Source organism: Benincasa hispida, chromosome 6, assembly GCF_009727055.1.
Source record: "Benincasa hispida cultivar B227 chromosome 6, ASM972705v1, whole genome shotgun sequence".
In the NCBI taxonomy this organism is placed as follows: domain Eukaryota; kingdom Viridiplantae; phylum Streptophyta; class Magnoliopsida; order Cucurbitales; family Cucurbitaceae; genus Benincasa; species Benincasa hispida.
Window position 1 is genome coordinate 4,026,986 of NC_052354.1, and position 9,651 is coordinate 4,036,636.

Here is a 9,651-nt window from a genome sequence, read left to right on the forward strand (position 1 = left end):
GGGATAAGACAATACGAAGAAGTTAGAGAAAAAGATGATTAATGGGAAAATCATAGGGCAGAGAGAAAAAAAAGTGAGAGAGATGTAATTTATAGGAGTCGAGATTAATGGTTTCCTTCCATATATTATATAGTGAGGGCATTGAGTTTTTTATTTTTTATTTTTGAAGGTTACGGGTATATATTAATGCAACTTTTAAAATTTAGAGTATTTTTTCATATTTTAGAATTATCAATGATAAACGTTGATAGATACTGATATACTTCTATCAGTGTCTATTAGTGATATTGATAGACACTGATAAATGTCTATGAGTGTCTATCAACATCTATCATTGATAATTCAAAAAATTTGCTATATTTTGTAAATATTTTCAACAATTTTACCATTTGAAATAATTTCCCTTTAGAGATGGCAATAAATTAAACTTTTGAAAGTTTAAAGGTATTTTTGAAATAAAAAAACAAATAGTACAGTTGTCATCCGAGACTAAGAACAAGGTTTTTATTTGAACTGTTTTTAAATATCAACCAAATATTTACAAGATATAACAAAATTTTAGAATTATCAATGGTAGACGTTGATACTGATAGACTTCTATCAGTATCTATCAATATCACTGATAGTGATAGACACTGATATCTATCAATGTCTATCAACGTCTATCATTGATAGTTATGAAATTTTGTTATATCTTGTAAATATTTTCAACAGTTTTACCATTCGAAATAATGTTTCCTTTTTTTTTCTTTTTTTTTTTTAATTTTCTTTTTTGAGGTTTAAGGGTATTTTCAAAAGTTTTGAAAGTTTGGGGTTATTTTTTAAAGAAAATACAAAATTTAAGGATATTTTTCTATAATTTAGCCTAAAATTTTTACTAATATAATTGTTTTTATGTTTGTCCGTATTCTATAGTATGATATAATTGCCAATTGCTATATCAATAGTTTCAGGCAAAACGGAGATCAACAAGAATTCCTAGCATGGAAAATCTCTGAGAATGACTTTTTGTAAGTAGTAATAAAAATTGTCTTGATATAATTATTTGAATTATATATAAATGTCCATCGATTAAATATTCCCAAATATCTTTAATATAATACTCAATGTTTTCATATCTGGTTGATTTCATCAATTCAATTTTAATTTTAGATTTCATCTTCGTTTACTTAATTTTGTTTAAGTTGGAAGATTGTGTTGTTGATTCGAGTTAATTACTGGAATTAGATTAAGATTTACATTTCACTAGTAATTCTTTAATTGGATTGGATTGAAATAATTTAACTATTTTTTTTTTGGTTAATTCTACAATTTTGATGAATTTTGGGGAGAAATTTGGGCTTGAGATGGGCTAAAGTTGGGGTTAGTTTTTTAAAAAAGGACAATTCAAAATATAGGAATCATGCTAAAAATATTAGTAAATATAATACGATGCAAAAAAAAAAAAAAATCCAAATATAACAAAATTTAGATCAAAGTCTCAAAGTCTATTCCTGATATACTATAACGTTGGTAGAAGTCTATGAGCAATAAAGTCTATGACACACCCGCCCCTGATTACCCTAACTAACCTAAGACACAAGAAGCCAACATTAGATGCCAGGTAATCTAAGGAACCTAGTCGGAGCGGATTTCGTCGGCTAAATCTGGACCAAATATGTAATAGTGGTAGCAATAGGTTGAACACTGGAAACCTTTCAATTTCTCTATCAAGCAGTTTATATAGTTCGAAGTAACCGGGGGAAGGGGGATTTGAAGTTCATTGGTTGCAAGAGAAATTAAATTGTATAAAATTAAAGCAAGTAAATTTGAGAGAAATGTGTTAAGAAAGCCTAGCTTGGATTATCACGAAGCGAGTTTTTGGCTGTAGAGTAAATTGCGAAGAAAACAAGTAAATTGCAAATCCCGCCCAAACACGATTTTTTTACTTTTATGACAATTTTTTCATTCTCTCCTCTCAATTTTGCTATAGAGATATGTCATAGTAGTGTTGGGGTGTATGCCCTAAAACCTCGTAGTTTTATGTTAGTTGAATCAATGGTTGATTAATTTTATATTACTTGTGTAATAATCCATTAGCCTAAGATTCGATGTTATCTTATGTAACTTAAACATGTATGTGGAGACATACATGTGGATCATGTTTAAGTGATAACCTAAATGGTCTGTAGTATATGGATAAGGCTTAGTGCCTTATCCTAGTAACACTACTGATACGACCCTCTTTGTAGTTGTTATAATTATTGCAAAGTACTAAAAATGTTCTGATCCTGATTATTCTTGTGGAGACATGTGAGCAATGGTATCTTATATAAAAGAGTTTGTATAAAGACCAAACCTCAAAATGTTAAGTCTCTCTTTATAACGTCGTTGGTAAGAGACTTACATTTGATCAGGATGACCATAGGTTACATGACCTTAATCCCAAGTGAATAGTGAACTCCTGCCTATGAGGGCTATCCTTTGAGTTGTATGGGTGAAAGTGGCCAAATTCGCCGACTTAATAAGCCTACCATTTAGGGGATTCGTCTGATTGGGGAGCTGGGAACATAGTTATATAAGAAGGAATTCACTCCTTTCCTATAGTTAAGGTAAAAAGATAAATTGCTCCCTTAATGGCTGATTCCAGGGCTTGAATAATGAGACGTCTCACCCTCTCTTGGCTCGAGAAGGGTTCGGTCATAGTTGGACTATGATTAATTGTTCATTAGAGGGATCAGTGGTACTTAAAGAGTTAGATGTTACTACAGGGGTTAAATGGTAATTTGACCCAGTTGTACTCATGAGAAATTTGTGAAGGGTGAACTGTTAATTGGTTATATCCAACAGACACCGAAATATATCTATAGTGTAAAGAGTTCAATTGTTAGTCTTTAGTAGAGTGGCTGACAGTTAATGAATGTTGATTAATTTGATTAAAAGAGTTTAATCAATTAATTTCGTATCATTGAAGCTTCAATCTATAGATCATGGTCCCCTCGTTAGCTTAATGAGAACTTATGAGGATCAAATTAATTTGGATTTAATTTGAATTGTTCGAATTAATTAAAGAAAATTAATTGTATAAGATACAATTAAATAATGTATATTGATACATTATAGAATTTTATGAGAGAAATAAATATTTGAACTATAACTCCCTCACCCATTACTTTTGATCATACAATCTCACCAAAAAGACTGAAGAAAAAAATGGAGGGGGTCTCTCTCGTTCTCTCTCTTTCTTCTCATGCTCTCTGTGTTATGTAGATGAGTTTACAGAGAAGAAAATCTCTTTTAATACTCTTCTTCCCTTTCCTCTTACGAAAATTAAGTGCAAGTCCACACCTCTGCACGATTCTCATCCCTGAGAATAACAGAAAAGATCCCGTGGTGGTGTCCGATTACAATGTTCGTGAGATTGGGAGAAGACGACCCGAATTGGAGGAATGTGAAGAATTGGTCTTCAACGGGTATGTGATATCTTATCTTTTTTCTCCATTTTCACAGTAGTTGCATCCTTAATTAGTATGCATATTGTGTTTTGTTTCTCTGAATTTTATGATTATGTGTAAATTAAAATTGGGAAACGATCTCACTTCCGTCCAGGATTTTCATAGATCATCATGTGGTATCAGAGCAACGTTGTTTGTTCCAAAATTTTAAATTTCTAGAATTAAAATTCAGTTGATGGTGAGATTCTGCAAAAATAATATGTTTATTTTGATGAATGTATGGGTCTATGCAATCTATGGATGTTTTTTGGGATTGGACTGTTTAGATTTACTATTTTCCTTACAAATTGGTTTGTAAAGGCCTGGCATAATTGAGTAGTAGAGTCTCTATTTGTTTTTTCCTGTGTCTTTCTGCGTTTTCCAATGAAAATCTAGAGAAAACGAGGCCCAATTTGCAGTAGAAACGAAGGACTTCGCACCGTATAGTATGCAATCTATGGATGTATAGTATCGCAAAGCTGTACCCTAACGTCACGACGCTACGTTGTGACAAACGAAGTTGAACTTCTGTAGCATCGCGACGTTAGTGCAGCGCATCGCGATACTCTGAGATGGACGTGCTGCGGTTCAGGGGATTCAACTGGGTGGTCCGATTCGTTTAGAGCAGTGGTTCGCAGCTTGGTTCAATCTTTTTGGTCTAGTTCAGCTGCAGTTTTTGTAACAATTTAGTTTTTTAATCAATTAAATTAATATAAAAGTTATATTAATTTAATTAATTATTTGGGAGCCCAATCCCAATCCATTTATTTGTTTTTAAATTATGCATTTGATATATGGTTTAATTTTTTTTTATGTCATAATATATGCAATATAAAAAATTCCACCATACGTTATGCATTTAATCATGCATTATAAGTATTATAAATTTTATAATATAATCTCATGATTTAATTTTATAGCATGCTCATACATAATTTAATATAAATGTTATAATATATAAAGCATGCATTAGTGACATTACCATGCATCATTTATATTATAATTGTTATAATATATAGTAAGCATGTTTGGATGAATGTCATTACTAATTTCATTACTTTAGTATATAAATGTTATATATATTGAATAATGAAATTGAAATTTCATGAAGCGTGTCATTAATTTAGGTAATTTATAATTGTTATAATTTTCCTAAGTATGATTTCGAATGTAATGTTTGTGTTTAATTTAGTTCATTTGATTTTATAATTGTTATAATTAAATGAAATTAGAAATTAAAATAAATAATAAAGAGTTACTTACGAACTTAGGTTAAAATCATTTTTTAAATAGTTTAAAATATGATTCATTTAGACCTGTGTTCACAATATTTATAATAAGATTAGAGATAGGTTTAATCTTTTCAATCAGTTTAATAGAATTAAACTAGTTCAAATAAAATATTAAAATTGTGCAAAAGTATCTATAAGGGACTTTTGTCTAAGGCCGGTTCTGTCTAGATTGGGATATTTAAGCTAACAAAAACATAATACCCCTACTTAGGAACTGACTTGGTAGGTGAATTAGAAAATTTTGTTATAAGCATGCAATGGGTGATTAATGTTTATTAAAATATTTATCGAACATAAATCAACAATGTTAAATTATCCAATATAATTGTTATATTCAGCCAAGTTAACAATTCACTTAGATAAATTTATTAGCCTAATTTACCTAAGTAATGGACCCTCATTTGTAAAATACTCAGTGGGAGGAAAATAATATATATGATACTTCGATTTCATTTTCACGTTTCTCCCTAAATAGTTCTCACCGTGAGATCTATGCTCAGCCTCTAGACATCTTTGCTTATGTCCCCCTACGGATGGTATTTGTATAGGTCAATACCAAGGTGAATAGAGATAGTGTTTATAGTAAGTGGGTTAGGAAAGTGTGTCAACACATCCCATGGTCTCTTTCATTGGTTTGTAGTAAACTTTCATACTCGGCATCGAGACACCTTTGATTGTGTTCCCCTATGGATGAGGTTTGCATGAAATTTTACCCAAACTACATAAATGGATAGGATTGCTTGAGTTTTGCATCAATTAGTTTTTCCATACGGTTGGCTCGGGTAGAACTCTATCATCTAAAATGAAGGATTACAATTAAAAGAAATTGTTAAGTAAGTTAATTGTTTCTTGACCAAAATATGGTAACTAGATGTTATAGGAATAAAAAGTTATTCCGGTGTAACATTTGGTTGAGAATGTCTCAATCAAGTGAAGGAATGACTGATTGCCATGCGGTGGCTTTTATTCTTACGCACTTGAGTATCATAGCAATAGAAATATTACATGATTCATATTCAAATTCATGGGTTCATCTTTAAAATTCTTTGATGAATTATAATGGATAATAGATTGCATATCGCTGATTAACATATTTATATTTTATATAATTCAAAGTTATGTTTATTTGTCTAAAAGTTTTAATTACCGATATAAATCAAATGTCTTGATGAATATATTACATTGAAAATTTCATCAACACATAATAGCAAGGTAATTTTGTCTTAATTTAGGAAATGTTTTCAAAAGAATTGTTGTCATTTCATGAAGTGTTCATGAAACTTTGCGTGATAGCTTATTGTAATTGTCTACAATACATATGATGTATCTAGATAAAAACATGACAAAACATATTGTATGTTGGAGTCATAGGAAGTTAAATGATCTAGAAAGTTAAGTATCATCGAGTTTCCAAGAAAATTATAATGACTAAAGTTAATGAGAAAAAAGTTTCCTAATTAGTTTGAGATGTCAGTTGTTGAATGATTTTAGAAATGTCTCAAAAAGAATAAAAATGAGAAAAAGTACATTTAATCTACTAAGTTCATGGGGGAGAATACAGATTCACACTTGATAGTTGAATAATAATTTACTATTAGAATTTTTCTTCATTACAATTAGATTGTAAATTTTGGCAAGTACTTATTTAAGTGGAATAGTTCTACTAATTGACAAAAGGTTGTTCATCTCAGTTAAAGTAATGGGTGGCATGAAAATGTTATTTAGTTTTTTTTAATATGGTGCTTTTATCACCATAAGAAAAATTCTATTTTTTCAAGCTTTATTACTAATATTTCATAGCATGTGAATAGTTAGTGATAAGGCATGTTTAACAAAATTCGTTTTTGAAAACATGTTCAACTTTAATTAAATGTATTTTTGTGCATTAAAATGTAATGATATTTATTATGCTGAGTATAGTACTTTTATCACCATGAGGGACATTCAATTTCCTCAAGGAAAAGTACTAAAATATTTCATAACATATTAATCGTTTTGGTAATTATACATGTTTTCAAAACTTGTTTTGAAAATATGTTCAACATTAAATATACACATTTTTGTGTGTTAAATGTTAACACATTTACTAATCAACAGTGAGAGTGTAACGATTAATAAATCCAGAAATAAAGAAAAATTCTATTCTCCTGAAGGATACATGACTTTGGTTTTTAGAAATGACAGTTAGGGGTAATTCTCTAAGAGTTATAGTTAAATAATTATTATCTGTCAAAAGCCTTGCATCTCATGCATGTGTGCCATTAAACCTTATTAAATAAGTTTACCTAGCTAATCTGAGACTTTCTTTCTTTAACTCAAGTGGTCCTATGTTAGAAAGCATAAGTTTGATTTCACAGATAATCCATTAATATGATTGATGAGTATTTATGAATAAATGTATTTTGTGTTAGCATAAATACTTTATATCTATATTGAATAGATAAACCTTGTAATCATTCATATTAAATTGTCAAGAATATATACATACCGGACTCAATTGAAAGATTGATGATGACTAAGTGGCGGCTATTGTCTTCTTCAACCAAAGCTCCAAATGCCCTAAGTGGGATCTCTCTCTAGACAAGATTCAAGAAAGACTGAGTGCTTATTGCTTTCGTATGTTGGGGACCATAGCCCTAAGGTCTCTTTATATACTATAGTTCAATTAGGGTTCCATTAAACCCTAATTAACTAGAAATAGGTTTTTATCCCTTAAGTCCATACTCAATTAGGAATCTAGGGCCTCAATTAATTAGATCACATAATAGGGCCCAATCTAATAAAACAACCTAATGTGATAAATTATTAATCCACATACATAGCCCATCATTTAATTAAACATATTATTATTTAAATATGTCTAACAATATCTCATTTGGGCTATGTCTGTGTACCTAATATAATTAAATCACATAAACCTTAAGCACGCATAAATAGGTTATTTCAATAATAGAATTCTCCTTTAGTTCAATCTGGTTCATCTCCTGTATTAGCACAGAATCAAGGCGGATTTCGTCACTATCCTTGTAACTAAACCTTCCTTGATCACCAATTCCAATACATTCAATGACATAGATCAAGTATGGATGGATAGCATGGAAACTACATGTAAAGTGATCTAGATCATGCTTGTTTCCAACTAGTCCAAATTCCTTAATGAGATCATTCTAAAAAACTTTATGCTAAATTGCATGCATGATAAATGAGTTTAGATAATAAAACATTAACCATCAACTTTATTATATATATAATATAAACAAAATAAGGTCAAAGAACATCCTTAATAACAAACTCCCACTAAACATGGAATTAGAAAAGTGACTAAAACCCATGTGAGCAACATGCTCATGAAAAACTTTAGGTGGTAAACCTTTAGTCAATGGATCTACCACCATAGAGTTTGTTCCTATGTGTTCTATCAAAATTTGACCTTTACGAACTCTTTCTTTAACAACTAGAAACTTCACGTCTACATGTTTTGACTTCGTATTGCTAGAATTCACCATCCTGAATTCTTTCTTTAAAAATCAGTAACTTCACGTTTGCATACTTTGATTTTGTATTGCTTTTGTTGTTGCTAGAATACATCACTGTCAACTTATTGTCACAAAATAATTTTAGTGGTCTTTCTATGCCAACCACTATCCGTAGTCCAGTGACAAAATTTTGCAACCATATTTCATGATTGGATGCCTCATAACATGCTATAAACTCCACAACCATGGTAGAAGAAGCCATAAGTGTTTGTTTAACACTTTTCTAGGATACAGCTCCTCCAGCCAACATGAAGATATAGTCGGAAGTGGATTGCAAAGTATCTTGACATCCAACATAATCAGAATTAGAATACCCAATGATCTCCAAAACTTCTGATCTTTGATAAGTGAGCATCTAATCTTTTGTTCTCTGTAAATGCCTCATAACCCGTTTGGCTCCTTTCCAACGATCCATCCCCGAGTTACTCAAATATTTTCTTAACACTCTAACTATGAACGCAATATCTGGATGTGTACATATTTGAGCATACATTAAACTTCCATTGGCCGATGGATAGGGAACCTTCTGCATCTCCTTAGTCTCTAGTGTGGTCTTGGGGCATTGACCTAAATGAAATTTATCACCTTTAGCGATCAGGGTATCTCCCGACGCACAATCTTTCATGCCAAATCTACTCAAGATCTTTTCAATGTAGTTTTTTTGTGACAATCTAAAATACCTTGAGAACGATCTCACAGTATTTCAATTCCTAATACAAATAAGCATCACCAAGATCCTTCATCTCAAAATTTCTTTTGAGAAATCTCTTAGTGTCATGCAATTAACTTACATCATTACTAGCTATGAGTATGCCATTGACATATAACACCAGAAAGATTGATTTACTCCCACTGAACTTGTGATATACACAATCTTCCACATTGTTCACCTTAAAACCAAATGAGGTTATCAGTTCATGGAATTTGTGATACCATTGACGAGATGCTTGCTTGAGACCGTAGATGAATTTCTTTAATTTGCACACCATAGACTTTGAATTGTCAGACACAAAATTTTTTGGCTGCACCATATAAATCTTCTCATCAATGTTTCCATTGAGAAACGCAGTTTTTACATCCATCTGGTGTAGCTCTAAATCAAAGTGAGCTACCAGTGCCATGATTACCCTAAAAGAGTCTTTCGATGAAACCGGAGAGAAAATCTATTTGTAATCAATGCCTTCCTTTTAAGTAAAATCCTTTACAACAAGATGAGCCTTATATCTTTAGATATTGCCATGTGAATCCTTTTGGTTTTAAATATCCATTTACAACCTATGGGTTTCACTCCTGATGGCAGTTCGACAAGTTCCCAAATATCATTGTCTTTCATGGATTTTATTTCCTCTT